This window comes from Capsicum annuum, chromosome 1, assembly GCF_002878395.1.
Source record: "Capsicum annuum cultivar UCD-10X-F1 chromosome 1, UCD10Xv1.1, whole genome shotgun sequence".
Classification (NCBI taxonomy): domain Eukaryota; kingdom Viridiplantae; phylum Streptophyta; class Magnoliopsida; order Solanales; family Solanaceae; genus Capsicum; species Capsicum annuum.
In genome coordinates, this window is record NC_061111.1 from 73,709,446 (window position 1) to 73,729,164 (window position 19,719).

The window sequence follows — 19,719 nt, forward strand, 5'->3', positions numbered from 1 at the left end:
TAACCGTCGTTCCTGCACGTCTAAGCTCTAATCCAAGTGATTATCACACGAATACAAGTTTCATGATCATTATCCTAGTCTATGGAGTAGTTTAGAGGTGGAAAATGTTTATAGAAATGACATAGAACAAGGTTGTTTGACATTTGATTCTACAAGGGTCAACTTCAAACGTGAATATCTCTTAATATACATGTAATTTTTCATCCCAAGACCTATCAAATTGTAGATAATTGAATTAGCTTTCCAAAGATACAAATTTTGCAAAAATTCAATACTCGAGTGAAAAGTTATGCCCATTTTTGTGAGAGGCTATAAGGGTGTGCGATGGGCAATGCACCGCCTAATCAAATGTGTGCGATAGGGAGTGCGAGGCATACTTAAATGTCTTCCATAAGGTGTGCGACACACACCTTAAGGTTTGCCATGGGTTGTGTGCCGCATACCTCACTTCTAAGTCCCAAAAACACCCCTATATATGTCTATAACACGGGATTAAACTCCCACAACATCAAAATAAGTTTACTTTCTCTCAAAATCACCGAGATCAACCTTTAGGGTTTCAACATAAAAACCCCAATAGCTAGAGATTCAACCGTGAGAATTCTAAAATTTTTACATATTCAGAATCCCCATTACGAAGTCTACAAGTGACACCCAAAAGTTCATAAATAGCATTATGTCATTCGTAAAGTCATTCAAAGCTTCAAGTTAAAGGTATGTGGGGTTTTTCAACAAGAACACCCTTTCGTTCTTGTGCCCAAAAATATTTTCTTTTATGAAGTTATGGATTTTATATGTTTTACTATGATTTTGAAGGATGAATTTATATCCTATATTGATTATCATTAGATTATGATGTTTTTGATATTTTAGAAGTGAAATTAAATGAGAATGATGATATTGTGTGACTTATGGCTAAATTTCCAGATTTTGAAGGAAGTTATATATGTTTATAATGTAAAGCTTGAACCTTGATAAATTTTCTTATGATGTTGAGACATGAGTTTTGAACTCTAATTGAGATTGTCGTTTTTTTAGAAATCATGTGTTATAAACACTTTGTGTTTGAATGAATTGAGATGATAATGAAGCTTTGACCTTTTGGTCGTAAAAAGGGGTTTATTTGAACCCGAGATGAGAAAAGAAATCCACTTTTATTGATTATTATAAAAAGGGTAGCACGATGGCTCCCGTTATGAATTGTTTAATTATTTATTTGTGGATTTTCTTTTGAAAAGATCTGAGCTAAGTCTGGGAGTAGTCTTTAGCATCGAGCGGGAGGTATAGCAGGATTGGTACTTCCCTAAAACTGCATGCCCCCGTAGGTTGTGATCCTGAGGCTGATTTATATAGTGATCATTAGTGTTTGGATTGATGATTTAAGGTCCTACTCCGATGGCAAGGATAGGACAGCTCTTCCCAACATGGGTTAGACATTGGACTCCATGTAGCTCACATAGTTTATATCGGTTGTAAGAGACTCCCAATGTGTGTGTGTGTATTCTCCTATCTTATATGAAAAGTCTTATTCTTCTATCTGAGATGAAAACATATTTGCTTGAAAGACTGAGTTTGATAAAGTCATTGTTTTTGAAAGATTTAATGAACATATATTCCAAAGAGAATTGTTATGAGATTTGATTGCTTTGATGATTTGGAATTAAGATGGAAGTGAATTGAGATTTATTATGATGACTCATATGTTTCACCCAATATATTTTACTCTCTTATGATTATGATGATTTTAATTCGAGCTAAGTGAGTCATTTATATCAGCATGCATAATTTTATAAACTGTAATGACATTAAATATCCCCATATGCTCGGTACGTTTCCATGGTACTAACCTATATATTCTTATGTGGGCTACATTTTCTTAGAATGTAGTTACAAGGTATAGTGTACATCTTGAGATCCAGTCAGTTCGCGGCATCCAGTCAGCAGGTGATGAGTCCTTTTGATTCAAGGGCTTGAGTTAGTTATATAGTTCGTGAAGTATTGTATTTTCTTTGTTCAGTAATATTGAGTTAGGTTAGTCGGGAGTCATGACTTGGCTACCTACAGCCACTACTAGTAGAAGCTACATAGACAGTCAGTAGAAGTTGATGTATTCCATTTCAGTATTGGTTGTACAAGCAGAGTTGTAATATTATAAATTTAGTTTTGTATCTATCATATTCAGAAAAGAGTTATTTTTCACAGATTTGTATAGATTTATACTTTTTGTTCAGCTGCTTATTAGTTATGCCAGTAGAAGGGTTAGCTTGGGGTCACTTGTGATCCTAAGCACCGTGTGACATCTCGGGACCCAATTTCGAAGCGTTACAAACTTGGTATTAGAGCATAGAGTTCAAGTATCCTAGAGTGTCTATGAAGCCATGTCTAGTAGAGCCTTGCAGAATGGTACGAAGAGCTTTGTACTTTTCTTTGAGAGGCTACAGGGCTTTTAGGAAATGTTTTCATTCTTTCAAGTCTTAAATCATGCTATAGAAAAGTTGTTCAAGAAACTTATACAGATTCTTATCTTACTCTAGTCAGGCCATCTCTGCCTTATTTCTAAGGTATCAGAAATAGTTGAGCTTAATTTTCCATAGATAGTTATGGAATTGTAAGAGAGCTACAAAAGTATCCTATCAGTACTTTTGAGTTCCAAAAACTGAAGTGCTTTATCAAGCATGTAGAAATTATGCACTAAGCCCGTGTCAGATATGCTTTTAAATTTCTCCTTAGAATCCATAATGATAATCTATACTTCTCTATCTATGTACTATTCTTGAGGTAACATGTTCGGTAAGTTCCAATTTCCTCCCTAGATAATGCTCTTATATTTACTGGCAAACGTTTCAGAAGTTTCATAAAGTTTCTTGAGAGGAGCCTTCTAGTGTGTTGTATGTCCTTCAAATTTAAGTGATTTCCTCGTTCTTATGAGTTATTTAATTAAGATAGACTAAGGTGTATTCTTAGATCGTTGAATGTTGTGTGTCAAGTTTCTATCTCTTGTATTATGTAATCTTGTTATCATTATGTTTGTGAAAAATCAAAGTCTAGTGAAGCCGTGTGAGGCTTATTTTGATTCACTAGCATAGTTACTTTGTTATTCATATAATTTTCTTAATCAAAACACAAAACCAAAGTCTAGTGAAGCAGTGTGAGGCCTATTTTGATTCACTAGCAACTTGTTGTTTATCTTGTTGTTCTGGTGTTAGTTAAAAGTGTGGGTTTCTGTGTAGTGAAATAAATAGTAACGTTTAGTTGAAAGTCTTGTGTTAGTTGAACTTGTGGGTTTAGAAGTGTAGTGGCAAGAATGGTAGAGAGGGCGATTTATTGAATATGTATAGCTGAATTTTTGCTTATGATTGAATTAGTAATGAAGTGATATACCCTTGTTTTTAGTTTAGTGAAGTTAGAGAAGGAGATTATTAGTTAAGGTGGATTGTTGTTTGCTTGAAGTATGAAAAGAGTTATTGATGGTATTTGTTATGCTAGGAAAGTATAGGTTTTGATGGAAGTACTTGGTGGTTGAGTATTGTTAATTTAGGCTTTCCTTAAATTGTAAGAGGAAGTTTAGTTGAAATTTATAGAGCTATGAAAGTAATTTAGGTGTGAATATGGGTAAATAGTAATGATGTGAAGAAGGAGGATGTGTTAACAGATTATGAATAAGATAGGCCATATGATTATGATCGATTGTCATTGTGTACTAGTTTTTCTTAATCCTATGTTCTATAGTTTTGAAGTGAAAATTGTGTGTGAGATTGGGTTGTAAATAATGTTTAGCTCTAGACATTAAGTTTGAACAGTTGATGGTTCGGTTATTGATGCTAGTTATATGGAGGTGATCTAGTAGGCCTGAACAGTGTATGCAAGAGTATAAGACCATGTGTTTGTAATTAAGTATGGTGTAGAGGTGTACCCAAGGTGATATGAGGCTGCATTATTTTTTTGAGGATTATTGCATATTGTGTGGTTAGTAGTAACGTTGAGTTTTTAGGTGGAGCAAGGCTAGTTAGATAATTTATGTTGTTCTTGATAGCTAAGTTAAGGATTTATGATTGAAGATGTTGAGTCTTTTTAGTATAATTTTATTCTCATGGTTTGGGAAAAATATAAGAATAGAAGTGTGATCTTGGAAGACGATGATTATGTAATTGGAGATGTAGATATGGTTTCAAATGAGAGTGTAAGTCTTTGATGATGATTATTGAAGCTAGGAATTAAGGATGGCATATGGATGGGTTGTTCAAGAATGAAGTCGGTAAGTTTGAAATTAGTTTATTCTTATGAGTTTAGCATTTATGTGTTGATAACAGAATGATGAAATTATGGCTTAATCTCGAGGATATGGAGTAGACCATCATACTTAGAATACAATCTTTGACCTAAGGGGGAGTGAAGAACCAAATCGAGTTTTGAGAATTAGATTGTGATACATGTCAATAATGAGTTATGATGAGATAGTGATCCCTTCTTACTCTAGAGTATTCCTTGGATTTCAGTCATTACAACATCAAATCCATCACTTGCTTGACAAATCCATGCCACAAGCCTATGCTTATACCTATCATGTGTGCTCAAGCCCATTCTCAGCTCTAGCAAGTATATAACAGCTTTACTTTGTGATTCGAGTTATCTCTTATGAATCTATGAACTCCAGTCTTATGTTGAATAGCTCATGATAAGTATAAACTCATGTTTCAGAGTATGACCAGTTTTTAAAATCATGATACTAGCAAAGTTCTCATTATATCATGCATGTCCTCAGCTTAGATTTCTTTAATGAATCCATGCCTTTGATATTTTATTCCTCAGGAAAAAGATAAGTGTTAATGTTATGTATTGTAGTTTTCATGCTTCTGGTTCATATATGTTAGCCCTTCGGTAACCTCTTCCTATATTAAGATAGTGGTGATGATAGTGGATAAGCAATGGTTTATATGTGAGAGAGTTGATGACCCTCATTAAGAAAGATTATTTATGCTTTTCTATCTAAGGCTAAAGTGTGAAGTAAGATTGAGGCCAAGTCTTTGATACATATCATGGTTAATTAGAAATTGTGTATATGTTTTTAAGAATAGTGCAAGAAAATTATTGTTGATAAAGGTTTAGAGAATATGCGAAGTATGCCTTTAGGGGTATTTTCCTTAAAGTTATATGTGATTTTTAATGATAGGCTTGAATGTCATGTTGGGTGTAAGATGATGAATGCAATATGCACTAGTGAATCCATATCAAGACTTTTAAAATAGTAATTGAAGTGGTAAGGCATGTTATGCTTAGGGTGTGAGCTCTAAGAAGATATAGAATACTGAACCTTATTGTTTAGACTAGTATTGTGGTTTGGCATGATGTATCTTGTGATTTAGTGTTAGGCTTGATCATGGTGAGAGAACTTAGTTTAATTTAGACCTTAGTAGAAAGATTTCGCAGTGCCAATATGAGAATTATAAGTTGAATCAAATGAGTATGGTATTTAAGGGGAATAGTATAGTTGAGAGAGCATTTGAGAAGTGATGCTAAGCTTGAAAGTAAGAAGTTGCGTTGACTACGGCCTACCAATCCAATCCTAGTTTATGAGTTATATAATTATATTCCATGCTATAGAGTTATATCAATTTTGTAATTCCTTAGTCAAATGTCTTGTTCAGAGCATGCCCAAAATTCTTTGCTCCCTAATGTCAATAGAATTTCGTAGAAAAGTGCTAAAGAAATACTCCATTTGAGTATGGGTAGTCAGTATGATCCAGTCCATATAGCCTGTAATCTAGTTTAGCAAGCAAGGAGATAAGCTCCTATAGATTCTTAATTTTCCAGCTAGTTTTACTATCCACAGTCTTATACGTATGTATATTCCAAGAGGCAATGTGTTTGTGTACAATTAAACTATGAATTCAGCTCAGTTCATGCATCATTTTTAGTTTCAAATATTAAGTCATGATTCAGTTCGTAAGTATCCTGTGTAGTATCACAGTCTCTTCCTAGTATTTTCATCAAATTATTATCAGTCGGGGACGAACGATCCCAAGAGGGGGATGTTGTAATACCCTGATTTTTTATGTCATAAACCTCTCATCCTATCTCATGAGATCAGATCCAGTGGAAAGTAATGGTTACTCATAAGTTGACACCCTCGTTTCTATCTTAGCCATATAGTTATTTTTCTTGAGGATTCATGCACTTGTAGATTAGTTCAGTAGATCATTATTGTTGAGATCCAGTGATTCAGTTTTATTAGTTACACATGATAGGTTAAAGACTAATATTCCTCTGTGTTTCAGGTTAATTATTCACATTCGAGGACAAATGTTCCAAGGGGGAGATAATGTAATACCCCATATTTTCATGCTAGAATTCTAACCGTCGTTCCTGCGCATCTAAGCTCTAATCCAAGTGATTATCACGTGAATACAAGTTTCATGATCATTATCCTAGTCTATGGAGTAGTTTAGATGTGGAAAATGTTTATAGCAATGACATAGAACAAGGTTGAGCTAAGATCAATTGATTCATCCAAAGTTTGAGATTCAATTCTACAAGGGTCAACTTCAAACGTGAATATCTCTAAATATAAATGTAATTTTTCATCCCAAGACCTATCAAATTGTAGATAATTGAATTAGCTTTCCAATGATACCAATTTTGCAAAAATCCGATACCCGAGCGAAGAGTTATGCCCATTTTTGAGAGTCAGTAAGGGAGTGCGATGGGCAATGCGCCACCCAATCAAATGTGTGAGATTGGGAGTGAGAGGCACACTTAAATGTCTTCCATAAAGTGTCCAACGCATACCTTAAGGTCTGCCATAGGTTGTGCGCCTTATACCTCACTTCCAAGTGCCCAAAACACCCCTATATATGTCTATAAAACGGGATTAAACTCCCACAACATCAAAATAAGTTTACTTTCTCTCAAAATCACCGAGAACAACCTTTAGGGTTTCAACATAAAAACCCCCATAGCTAGAGATTCAACCGTGAGAATTCTATAAATTTTACATATTCGGAATCCCCGTTACAAAGGCTATGAGTGACACCCAAAAGTTTGTGAATAGCATTACGTCATTCGGAAAGTCATTCAAAGCTTCAAGTTTAAGGTATGTAGGTTTTTTCAACAAGAAAACCCTTTCTTTCTTGTGCCACAAAATACTTTCTATGTAGTTATGGATTTTATATGTTTTACTATGATTTTGAAGCATGAATTTATATCCTATATTGATTATCATTAGATTATGATGTTTTTGATATTTTAGAAATGAAATTATATGAGAATGACGATATTGTGTGCCTTATGGCTAAATTTCCAGATTTTGAAGGAAGTTATATGTTTATGATGTTAATCTTGAACCTTGATAAATTTTCATATGATGTTGAGACATGAGTTTTGAACTCAAATTGAGATTGTTGTTCTTTTTAGAAATCATGTGTTATAAACACTTTGTGTTTGAACGAATTGAGATTATAATGAAGCTTTGACCTTTTGTTCATAAAAAGGGTTTGATTTGAACCCTAGATGAGAAAAGAAATCCACTTTTATTGATTATTATAAAAAAGGTAGCACGATGGCTCCCGTTGTGAATTGTTGAATTGTTTATTTGTGGATTTTATTTTGAAAAGATATGAGCTAAGTCCGGGAGTAGTCTTTAGCACCGAGCGGGAGGTATCCCTAAAAATACGTTCCCCCATAGGTTGTGAGCCTTAGGCTGATTTATATAGTGATCATTAGTGTTTGGATTGATGATTTAAGGTCCTACTCCGATGGCAAGGATAGGACAGCTCTCCCCAGCGTGGGTTAGACATTGGACTCCATGTAGCTCATATGGTTATGTAGGTTGTAAGAGACTCCCAATGTGTGTGTGTGTATTCTCCTATCTATAAAGAAAAGTCTTATTCTTCTATCTGAGATGAAAACATATTTTTTTGAAAGACTGAGTTTGAGAAAGTCATTGTTTTCGCAAGATTTAATGAACATATATTCCAAAGAGAATTGTTATGAGATTCTATTGCTTTGATGATTTGGAATCCAGATGGAAGTGAATTGAGATTTATTATGACGGCTCACATGTTTCACCCAATATATTTTACTCTCTTATGATTATGATGATTTTAATTCGAGCTAAGTGAGTCATTTATATCTGCATGCATAATTTTATAAACTGTGATGACATTAAGATATTATTTTATATATGCATTGCACCCCCATATGCTCGGTACATTTCCATGGTACTGACCCATATATTCGTATGTGGGCTACATTTTTATGGAATGTAGGTACAAGGTATAGTGTACATCTTTAGATCTAGTCAGTTCGCAGCATCCAGTCAGCAGGTGATGAGTCCTTTTGATTCAAGGGCTCGATTTAGTTATACAGTTCGAGAAGTGTTGTATTATCTATATTCAGTCATATTGAGTTAGGTTAGTCGGGATTCATGACCCGACTACCTATAGTCAGTACTAGTAGAGGCTTCATAGACAGTCAGTAGATGTTGACGTATTTTGTTTCAGTTTTTGTTGTAAAAGCAGAGTTGTAATCTTGTAAATTTAGTTTTGTATCTATCATATTCAGAAAAGAGTTATTTTCTGCATATTTGTATAGATTTATACATTTTGTTCAGTTGCTTATAAGTTATACCAGTAGAAGGGTTAGCTTGGGATCACTTGTTATCCTTAGCACTGTGTGACATCTCGGGACCCAATTTCGAGGTATTACAGATACACAAACCAATGTGCTATGTGGTTAGTACTCCTTGATTATGACTTGAGGCTGTTCGATTATGGTGATAAGGTGAAGTAATATTCTTAAAGGGATGTAGAGTATAGGGTCCCATAGCTTAAGCTAGCACCTTTTTACTCTGGGTTAGGCTTCAATATTGAAGCGCTATATACTTAGACTCAAGCTATTGAATTTATGTATTTGGTGGGGGAATTATAACATTGAGATGTCGAAATGTGGTATTTATAGCTAAAATCATAGTTGAGAAGCGTCGCAAAAATTTAAAGGCTATTAGACATATCAATTGAGGTAGAGAATGTTTCTATTCTATTCTTATGTCCCACGAAATTCTCAGTTCATGTCTTGTACAAATCTTAATCAGGCCGAGGATTGTTAGGAAAATTCATGCCTTACAATGTTATTATTATGTTCCATAAAACACATGCCTAGATCATGTCTATATCAAGTTTTGTTGTCTCACGATTTGTGCTTACACGATTCACTTAGTTATGACATAAAGCTCTTCTTAAATGCCGATGTATGTTTTGTTAAGGGAAAAATTCCTAATGTGATATATGTCCTTTATTCCATATTTTTATAGTATCAACAAGTTACTACCCATCATTTGAGGACGAATGATTCCAAGGGGGAGATAATGTAACACCTCATATTTTCGGGCTAGAATTCAAATAGTTGTTCCTACGTGTATAGACCCCCAATTATTTGATGTCAATATAAGTGTGATGATAAAGTCTAATGTGTGTTTACATCTTTGGAGGTTGAGTGAGATCATAAAAATCTCCAAACTTAAAGATGAGTGGAGGACCTTTCTATCGATAAAGTTTTAGTGGACATCCTTACTTGGGTCAAATTCCAACGACCATTACTTCTAGAATATAATGAGTTAGGAGAACTACCTTATATCAAATGAATTATCATCGAGTATTATTTCTAACTCATCTGGTTTCACCTTAATCCAAAAGCAGAGTAGAAAGTTATAATCATTTTTACCTTAGAGTGTCTGTTTGAGAGAAGGTGACGACTTGAGTTGACAAGCTATCAACTAAGTGATGAGCTATCAACTTAGTCGTTAGCCCTAACTAGAAAATACCTTAAATCACTCAGGAACGGTGATGACTAGGTTATAGGCTATCACTTAAGGGATAAGATATCATTAAAGTCTTCACCCTTAACTAGAAAGTGTCCAAGTCTAGCTAAAGGATGACGACTAGGATGATAAGTCATCAACTAGGTGATAATCTATAACCTAAGTCATCAACTAAATTTTTTTGCAATTTTATTCAGTTTTTCTAGGGGTATTTTGGTCTTTTTATTACCTCAAACCCTACCTCCACGATTTGAAACAAAAATTTAAATGCTATTTTCCCATTATATGTTAGTTTCTCATCGCTCCTTCTCATCTCCACTCTCAAGAGAGAAAAGTTAGGGTTTCTTTTAAAAACTCATGCTTTCAAGGCATAGATTTAAGAGGTCTCAAATTTTTGTTCATCGAAAAGGTATATGGGACTATTGTAAACCTCATGGGTTTAATTTTATCATTTTTAACAAGCTTTAAGAATATATGATTATGTGTATATGAAAAGGGTTTTTGAAACTGTTTGAAGGGAATGTATTATGTACCCATCTTTATGAAAGTACGTGTTTCTCAATAAATTTCTCCATAAACATGAATTACTTTTATTTGTACATGGACTATGAGTTTCGAAAATTGATATGAGAGCATTCCTTACAAAATTCCCTCTATTGTCGTGAAATCCATTATTTATACATGTTATGGGTTGTTCAACTGCATGATTAAAAGTTTGGGTTATAAGTTTTACTATCCAGGTTGAATTGGTATTGTCTTTTGAGTTTCAAGAGAGTGCACTTTTCTTTATTCCAAATTGTTCTATTGTATTAAATGGATGATTTCACAAAACTTATATAAGAATTTACCGCTGTATATTTTAGTATGAAAAAGAGAGTTTCTTGCATAAGTTTTATGTGTTATTTGACATAAGAACTCTCACTTGATGTTTAAATCTTTTGGGTGGTCATTAATGTGTTTTTAAATAAGAACAACTATGAATATGATGTGGTATGAGATGAATGACTAGCAAGTTTAGGTACGATGATACCCTGTTATGATATGCCCTTAACAGAATAAGAAAAGAACTATGTATAAGCATGAAGTATGTTTTTCAAAGGGTAAAATTGGGATTGAAGAAAGTTAGACAATTACCCAAAGAAGGCACTAGTTTAGATAACTCATAGCTAAAAATTGCATTTTGCCGACACAGGTTTTATTTGACCTTGAAATAGGGGATGGTATGCTGAAAATGACCTTGTGGCATAGTAGATATTAGAAACTCCATCCCTTGTGGAAAACATGGGTTGGGGGCTTGGCCGCCGAGTTAAGGGCGAATTCTATATCGCCTGTGAGATTTTAGAAATGTAGGGTGTACCATCTAGGCCATTGGTCAATCACTTGAAAAATATGAATAAGAAGTTGTTGAGTTGAATGTACTAGTAACTGAACTTTAGGCCATTGGTGAATCACTACCGGTTGCTAATGAGTCCCTTAATGAAAAACTAAATAAGTGGAATACCCCATATTCTTCCTAGTTCAGTTTAGCTCATAGTGAATGCATAAGAGGCTTAGAAATTGAAAATTTATTTAAGTGTTAGGGACATAGCCTTATTTTTGTCCTTTAAACTTTGATGATTCTACTTTTGACCTTCCCAACCTTGGAATGTTAATTTCTAAGTTGATTCATAATTAAGGTTGTTGATAGTACATCTCTGGTGAGTTTTTGATTTTTCTAGTGAGGTTTGAGACCTATTTGGATGGTCAAAATAGTGAGGCTCCGCGATAGGGCCGCGACGCATTGCATTTTGTGTCGGTGGGGAGCAATACAACGCCCCGCATATCGCGTCGATAGAGAAACATGGCATGTTGTATTTCTTATCGGTTGGTACTATGCGGTTCAATGAGTTTCGGGTCCATGGGGTAATAGAGTCATTTACCTCACCTCATCACACCAATAATAGGAGATTTAGATCCCCAAGTAGCATTATTTGCCCCTTTATCCACAATTTCTCTCAAAGAAAGCTACCTCTCTCTCAAGAACAAACCATAACTCATTCAAGAGAATCAAATAATTCAAGCTCAAATCCCAAGAAAACCATCAAGAATCTTCACAGATTCTTTAATTAAGGTATGCGTGATGTTCATCCATGGGCCCCTTTCACCCATGGAGTCCCCGAATCTATTTTATTTTTTGAAATCATGAATTTACATGTTTACAATGAATGATCTTCATGAAGTTTTGTGAAACTAGATTATATATCATGTTTACCATGTATTTTCATTGGAATTAGCCCTTGACACATTTGAATGGTGAATATTCACATGTTAAATGTTAACCCATGATTTTTTTTTGTATTGCAATTATGATATTATTACATGTTTTGAACCATTCCTATGCTTAAGTCTATGAATTTCAAGTGTTCGATGAAATGCCTAAATGATTAGTCTTTTTGAACCATGGATACTTTTTATGTTTTTTAAAGCTCTTGTACGTTCCATGTGTTTTTGTTATCGAGTCTTGGAGGGTTATGAACACCCGTTACTTATCTATTTATAGAATATCAGTAGTTCCATAATAGTTTCATATAAACTATGAGCATTGTCATTCATCCAGTTATCATGATCAATGTTAGCTCAGTTAAACTCAGTTTAGCCCAATAATTAGTGTCTTTCAGTTGGGAGTAGGATTTAGAACCGAGTAAACCCAGGGACAGAGGTTTACCTACCAGTAGAGGGTGTTATCCTTAGTAATAATGCCTGCATTCTGGAACTATATAGCCAGCATAGGTTGAGATTTCCACCTGTCAGTTGAGGGTTGACACATATTTCATTAGAGCACCTTCCAATTGAGAGTGACTTGTTAGTCCTTCAGAATTTTCGTTTAGTGGATCCACATTGCCGTTGTTAGTACCCATGGCATAGTACTGACATCTTTCCAACTGGGGTCACAGGTTGGACCCCAATTAGGTCATATTAGGGCATGTTGGTAAGATGATAGCCCCTACATTCTCAGTCCAGTATTTAGTATGGAATTTAGTTTCAGGTTTGTTTGACCATAGAGCAAATAACTATCAGTTATTCAGTTATCAGTATTTCAGTACTTTAGTTTATAGACTAATTTAGAAATAAGGTTATGTTCTTAGTAATGCATTCTTAGATTTTACAATTTTCATGTATTTAAACTCAATCATCTCATGCTTTTCATTTAATCATTATCTCATGCACATAATCCTATGCATTTTATCCTAACCTCATCTTGTATACCAACATTCAAATAACTAATCGCATATGTTTTCTTTGCACTATGGTTCTGATATCATAGGTTTGGATGCTTAGTTTTCTATTTGCAATTCGACAGATCCACCTATCAGCAACAGTAGTCATGGTGAGTCCTCATCTATCGAGGATATGGTTATTTATTTTAGTTATTTTAGTAGTTCAACTTTTCATTTTAGTTAGTCAGTTTGAGTTAGTTGGGGCCTAACCCATCAACTCTTTTTAGTCAGTTAGAGGCTTTTAGACAATAGTCAATTAGTCAGCTTATCAGTGTTTTTATTTGACATTTAGTATGTCTTCAGACTTATGATTCAGTAATAATCTCATTTCTTAAACATTTGGCATTATTTCAGTTATTTCTATACATTATTTAGTGCTCACAACAGGTACCAGCAATGGGTTAGCTCGTGGTCCTTCGGGATCATAAGCACCATTGTCACGATTAGGGGGTAAAACTTGGTATCAGAGCCTAAGGCTTTAAAGTGTCCTAGGGAGTTTGAAAGCCATGTTGAGTAGAGTATTATGCATAGGTATAAAGCATGCCACACTTATGGACAAGAGGCTACAAGATATTTTAGGAAAAGTGTCCTTTCTTTAAGTGTTCATGTCATGCAAAAGAGCATGCACTCTATTTAAACTCTTTTTCTAATTTAATCTTTCTTTCGTTTTCAGAACATAACTCATAGAAAAAATAACAAAAGAAGAAATGAGAATCAACTTGCACCTCTGCCTGTTAAGGAAGATCCCCTGAATGAGTATGTTTCTCATGCCGAGTTCAGAGCTGCCTTCACTAAGAATAATCAACAAGATGCTATCCCAGCCAATCCAGTGGTTAATACTGCCGTAACCAGGATTCGGGACTTCACCCAAATGAATCCTCTTTTGTTTTTGGGATCCAAGTCTGATGAGGATCCACTGGAGTTCCTTGATATGGTTCAAAAGGTAATGGATATTATGGGTGTCACATCTAGTGAGAGTGTAGAATTGGCTGCTTACCACTTACATATGTAGCTCACACCTGGTATAAGCAGTGAAAGGGGGATAGAAGCGAAGATGCAGGGCCTGTAGAGTGGGAGGAGTTTTCCCCAACCTTTTCAGACAAATTCTTCCCTTTGGAGTTGAGGGAAGCTAAGGTGAAGGAGTTCATAAACTTAAAGTAGGGTAATAGGAATGTGAGAGAGTATTCGCTTAAGCTTACCCAGTTTGCCAGGTATGTTTCTTCTATAGTGGATGATAACCAGTCTAGGATGAGTAAGTTTGTCTTTAGTGTAGATGATAGTGTGGTCAAAAGTGTATGACTATAATGTTAATTAAGGAGATGAAATTATCTAGGCTTATGGTCCATGCTCAGTAGATTGAGGAAGAAAAGGTTAAGGAGAAGGAGAGGGAGAATAAAAAGGCTAGGATAGGAAAATTTAACTTTGCTCAATGGAGGTTGGAGGGTGGTAATCGCCCTTAATTCTATCAAAAATCTTCAGCTAGTGAACCAGTGCCAAAGTTCTGAAATCATAATCGAGATAGGAGGCTATGCTCTAAGTCCTAAGGCAGTAAACAAGGGTTGCACTAATCCTCTTTTTTAGGAATACGGTAAAAATCATCAGGGTGTGTGTAGAGCCGACAGTGATGTGTACTTTAGGTATGGAAAGCTAGTCCATAGGATCATGGATTTCCCAAAGACTGGTCAGTAGGGTCAGTCCATTCGTCCCCCAATTCCATCTGGTCACCCAACTCAGTAGGGTGCCATTTCCAACGTAACCAGTGGTCAGCGCCCAAACAGACTGTATGTACTCCAATCCTAATAGGATTAGGAAAGTTCTCCTGATGTGGTTACAGATACATTTTAGATCTTTCATTTATGTGTTTATTCTTTTTTAGATCCTAGAGCTTCTTTTTCTTTTGTAACCCCTTATATAACTATTAATTTTTGTGTCAGTCCTAAAACTTTAGCAAAAGCCTTCTCAGTGTCTACTCCAGTAGTTGTTTCTATTGTAGCTAACCAGGTATTCAAGAACTATCCGATTACAGTATCTTAGAAAGTCACTTCAGTAAACCTTGTAGAATTAGAGATGACTGATGTTGATGTCATTCTCGGCATGGATTGGCTCCACTCATGCTATGCTTTAGTTGACAATAGAAACAAAGTCGTTCAGTTTTAGTTTCCAAATGGACCAATTGTTGAATAGAGAGGTAGCACTTCAGAGCTTAGGGGTCAAATAATGTCATATCATAGAGAGAGGAAAATAATATACTAGGGATGTGTTTACTATCTTGTTCGTGTCAAAGACTTTAATTCTAAGGCTCCCAGTCTTGTGTCTATTTTGATGGTAAGCGAATTTCCTAATGTGTTCCCTGAAGATCTTCCTAGAATTTCTTTCGAAAGGAAAATTGACTTCGGAATAGACCTTCTTCCAGATACCCATCCTATCTATATTCTTCCCTACAAAATGGATTTAGCTGAGCTTAGGGAGTTGAAAGAATAACTAAAAGATCTCTTAGGTAAAGGATTCATTAGGCCTAGTTTTTCCCTATGGCGTGCTCTATTCCTTTTCATGTGAATGAAAGATGGTTCTCTTAGAATGTGTATCGATTACCACCAGTTAAACAATGTCATAGTCAAGAATAAGTGCCCACTTCCCATAATTGATGACTTGTTTGAATAGCTTCAGGATGCCAGTTATTTCTCTAAGATAGACCTTAAATTCGTCTATCATCAGCTCAGAGTTAGAGAATGTGACATTTTGAAAATAGCTTTCAGGACTCAGTATGGTCACTTTAAGTTTTTAGCTATGTATTTTAGACTAACGAATACCCCAACAACTTTTATGGACTTGATGAATAGAGTGTTCAAGCAGTACTTGGACATGTTCATCATAGTCTTCATTCATGACATTCTTGTTTATTCTTGTAGTGAAAATGACAATACAGACCAACTCAAAATTATTCTACAGACTCTTAGAGCCCATTAGTTATTTGCTTAATTTAGTAAGTGAAAATTCTGGCTAAGATCAGTAGCTTTCCTTCGGCATATTATTTCCGGTGATAGAATTAGAGTTAACTCTCAAAAGACTGAAGTAGTGAGGAACTGGACCAGACCTATCTCTCTTTCAAATATTTGGAGTTTCTTGGGTTTGTCTGGCTATTACCGATGGTTTATTGAAGGGTTTTCATCTATTTCATCCACCATATCTAGATTAACTCAGAAAAAAGTCCAGTTTTAGTGGTCAGATTCTTGTTTGAAAACTCGACTCACCTTAGCCTAGTTTTGACCTTGCCATATGGTTCAGATGGGTTTGTTGTTTACCGTGATAGTTCTAGAGTTGGTTTGGGTTGTGTTTTGATGCAGAGAGGTAAGGTCATAGTTTATGTGTCTAGACAGCTTAAACCCCATGAAAAGAATTATCTTACCCATGATCTTGAGTTAACAACTATTGTATTTTCCTTGATGATTTGGAGGCATTATCCTTATGGGGTTCATGTTGATGTGTTCACTTATCACAAAAGTTTGCAGTATGTATTTTTGTAGAAAAATTTAATTCTTCATCAGAGAAAGTGGTTAGAATTGTTGAAAGATTATAGTTTGAGTGTTTTGTATCATCTAAGCAAAGCTAATATAGTGGCAGATGCCCTTAGTCTACTGTCTATGGGTAGTTTTACTCATGTAGAGGATGATAAGAAACAGTTAGTCAGGAAGGTTCATCAGCTTGCTAGATTAGGTATGCGGTTGGTGGATTCATCTGAGGGTAGTGTATAGGTTTAGAATATCTCAGAGTCTTTATTGGTTTCTAAAGCAAATGAGAAGAATGATAGATATTTTAGCTTGGTTAAGTTGAAGGAATCAGCTAGAGATCAGAAAGTAAAAGCTTACTCCCAAGGGGGGGATGATATATTACGGTGTCAGGGTAGGCTGTGTGTGCCGTATGTTGATGGATTGAGAAAGTGGATTTTTGTAGAAGTGCATGGTGTACGTTACTCTATTCATCTAGGAGCCACTAAGATGTATTGTGATTTGCAAGAAATCTATTGGTAGAGTGGTATGAAGAGGGATATTGTAGAGTTTGTAGCTAATTTCTCCAACTATCAACTGGTTAAGGTTGCGTACCAGAGGCTGAGTAGCATAATACAGGAGTTTAGCATCCCCACTTAGAAATGGGAAGAGGTGATCATGGATTTCATGATAGGGTTGCCCCGTATGCATCATTAGCATGATTTAGTATGGGCTATTGTAGACAGAATAACCAAATCAGCTTATTTCTTGCCAGTTCATACTTCTTATTCAGCTGAGGATTATGCCAAGCTTTATATTAGAGAACTTTTTAGGTTGTATGGAGTCCCATTGTTTATCATTTTAGTTAGAGGTACTGAGTTTACCTCTCACTTTTAGAAGGCTTTTTAGAAGGGTCTGGGTACCCAAGTTCGCCTCAGTATAACCTTTTACTCTCAAATAGATGGTTAGGCAGAGAGGACCATTTAGACCCTAGAGGACATGTTGAGGGCCTGAGTTATTGACTTTAAGGGTAGTTGTGATGATCACTTGCCTTTGATAGAGTTTTCCTACAATAACAGTTAGCACTCTAGTTTCTAGATGGCTACATTTTAGGCTCTCTATGGAAGGAGAGGTAGATATCCTATTGGATGATTTGAGGTAGGTGAGACTTCTTTGATAGGGACAAATTTAGTGTTTGATGAGATAGAGAAAGTTCAATTAATTAGGGAGAGGCTTAAGATAGCCCAAAGCCCTCAGAAATCTTACGCAGATAAGCGTAGGAGAGATCTCTAGTTTGCAGTTTGAGATTTATTCTATTTAAAAATCTCTCCCATGTAGGGAGTGAAGAGGTTTGTTAAGAAAGGTAAACTCAGTCCCTGATATGTTAGCCCTTACCGGATCTTGATTTGTTATGGAAAGGTAGTGTATAAGCTTGATCTGCCTACAGAGTTGGCATCAGTGCATCCAGTATTCCATGCTTCCCTGTTAAAGATGTATTGGTGATCCAGCTATAGTCATTCCTTTAGAAAGTACAGATGTTCAGGATAGCCTTTCTTGCGAAGAAATTCTAGTTGAAATCCTCGATCATTAGATTTAAAGACTAAGGAACAGAAAAGTTACCTTGGTCAAAGTTCTTTGGCAAAATCAGTCTGTAGAGGGAGCTACTTGGGAAGCAGAAGCAGATATGGAAACCAAGTACCCTTACCTTTTCTCTGAAAACTTAGACTATGCTTAAGGTAATAGTTTTCCTCGGATTGTATCTTTTCCATTCTCAATTCTAGCTATGTAATCATACTCATGACATTGCATGCATTCACGAATTAGTTTAGTCATGTATCATGTTTTAGACTCAAACATGTGCTCATATTTTTAGTTATGCATGATCAGTATATAATCTCGGTTCCTCAGTATTCACAGCTTAATTAGTCTCATTCGAGGATAAATTTTCCTAAGGAGGAGATAATGTAATACCCTATATTTTTTATAGTTTAGTTCAGCTTATAGTGAATGCATAAGAGACTTAGAACCTAAAAATTTAGCTAAGTATTGGGGACTTAGCCTTATTTTTTGCCTCTAAACTTTGATGATTCTTCTTTGGACCTTCCTGACCTCGGAATGTTAATTTCTAAGTTGATTCATGATCGGGGTTGTCGATGGTATATTTCGGGTGGGATTTGAATTTTTTGGGCAAGGTTTGAAACCTGTTTGGATGGTCAAAATAGTGAGGCTCTGTGATAGGTCCGTGGTGTGTCACATTTTGCATTGGTAGGGAGAAACGCAACGCATCGCATATCATGTCAATAGAGCAACACAACACGTCGCATTTCTCTTCGATTGGTACTATGCAATTCAATGACTTTTGGGTCCATGGGGGTAATTTAGTCATTTTCCTCACCCTATCTCACCCATAAAATGATATTTAGGTCCCCAAGGAGCATTATTTACCCCTTTATCCACAATTCCTCTCAAAGAAAGTTCCCCCCCCCCCTCAAGAACAAACCCTAACTCATTTAAGAGAATCAAAGAATTCAAGCTCAAATCCCAAGAAAAACATCAAGAATCTTCACAAAAATTCTTCAATTAAGGTATGTGTGATGTTCATCTATGGTCCCATTTCACCCATGGAGTCCCCGAATCTATTTATGCTTTGAAATCATGAATTTATATATTTACAATGAATGATCTCCATTAAGTTTTGTGAAATTAGATTATATATCATGCTACAATGTATTTTCATTGGAATTAGCCCTTGACATATTTGAATGGTGATTATTTGCATGTTAAACCTTAACCTATGATTTTTTTGTATTTTAATTATTCTATTATTACATATTTTGAACCATTCCCATGCTTATGTCTACTAATTTCAAGTATTTGATGAAATTCCTAAATGATTGGCTTTGGTTCATGGCTACTTGTTATGTTTTTTAAAGATCTAGTATGTTCCACGTATTATTGTTATCGAGTCTTGGAGGGTTATGAACACATGTTACTTAGCTATTTACAGAATGTCAGTAGTTCCATAATAATTTCATATAAACTATGAGCATTGTCATTCGGCCAGTTATCATGATCAATGTTAGCTCAGTTAAACTCAGTTCATCCCGGTAATTAGTGTATTTCAGTTGGGAGTAGGATTTAGCACCGATCAAACCCAGGGACA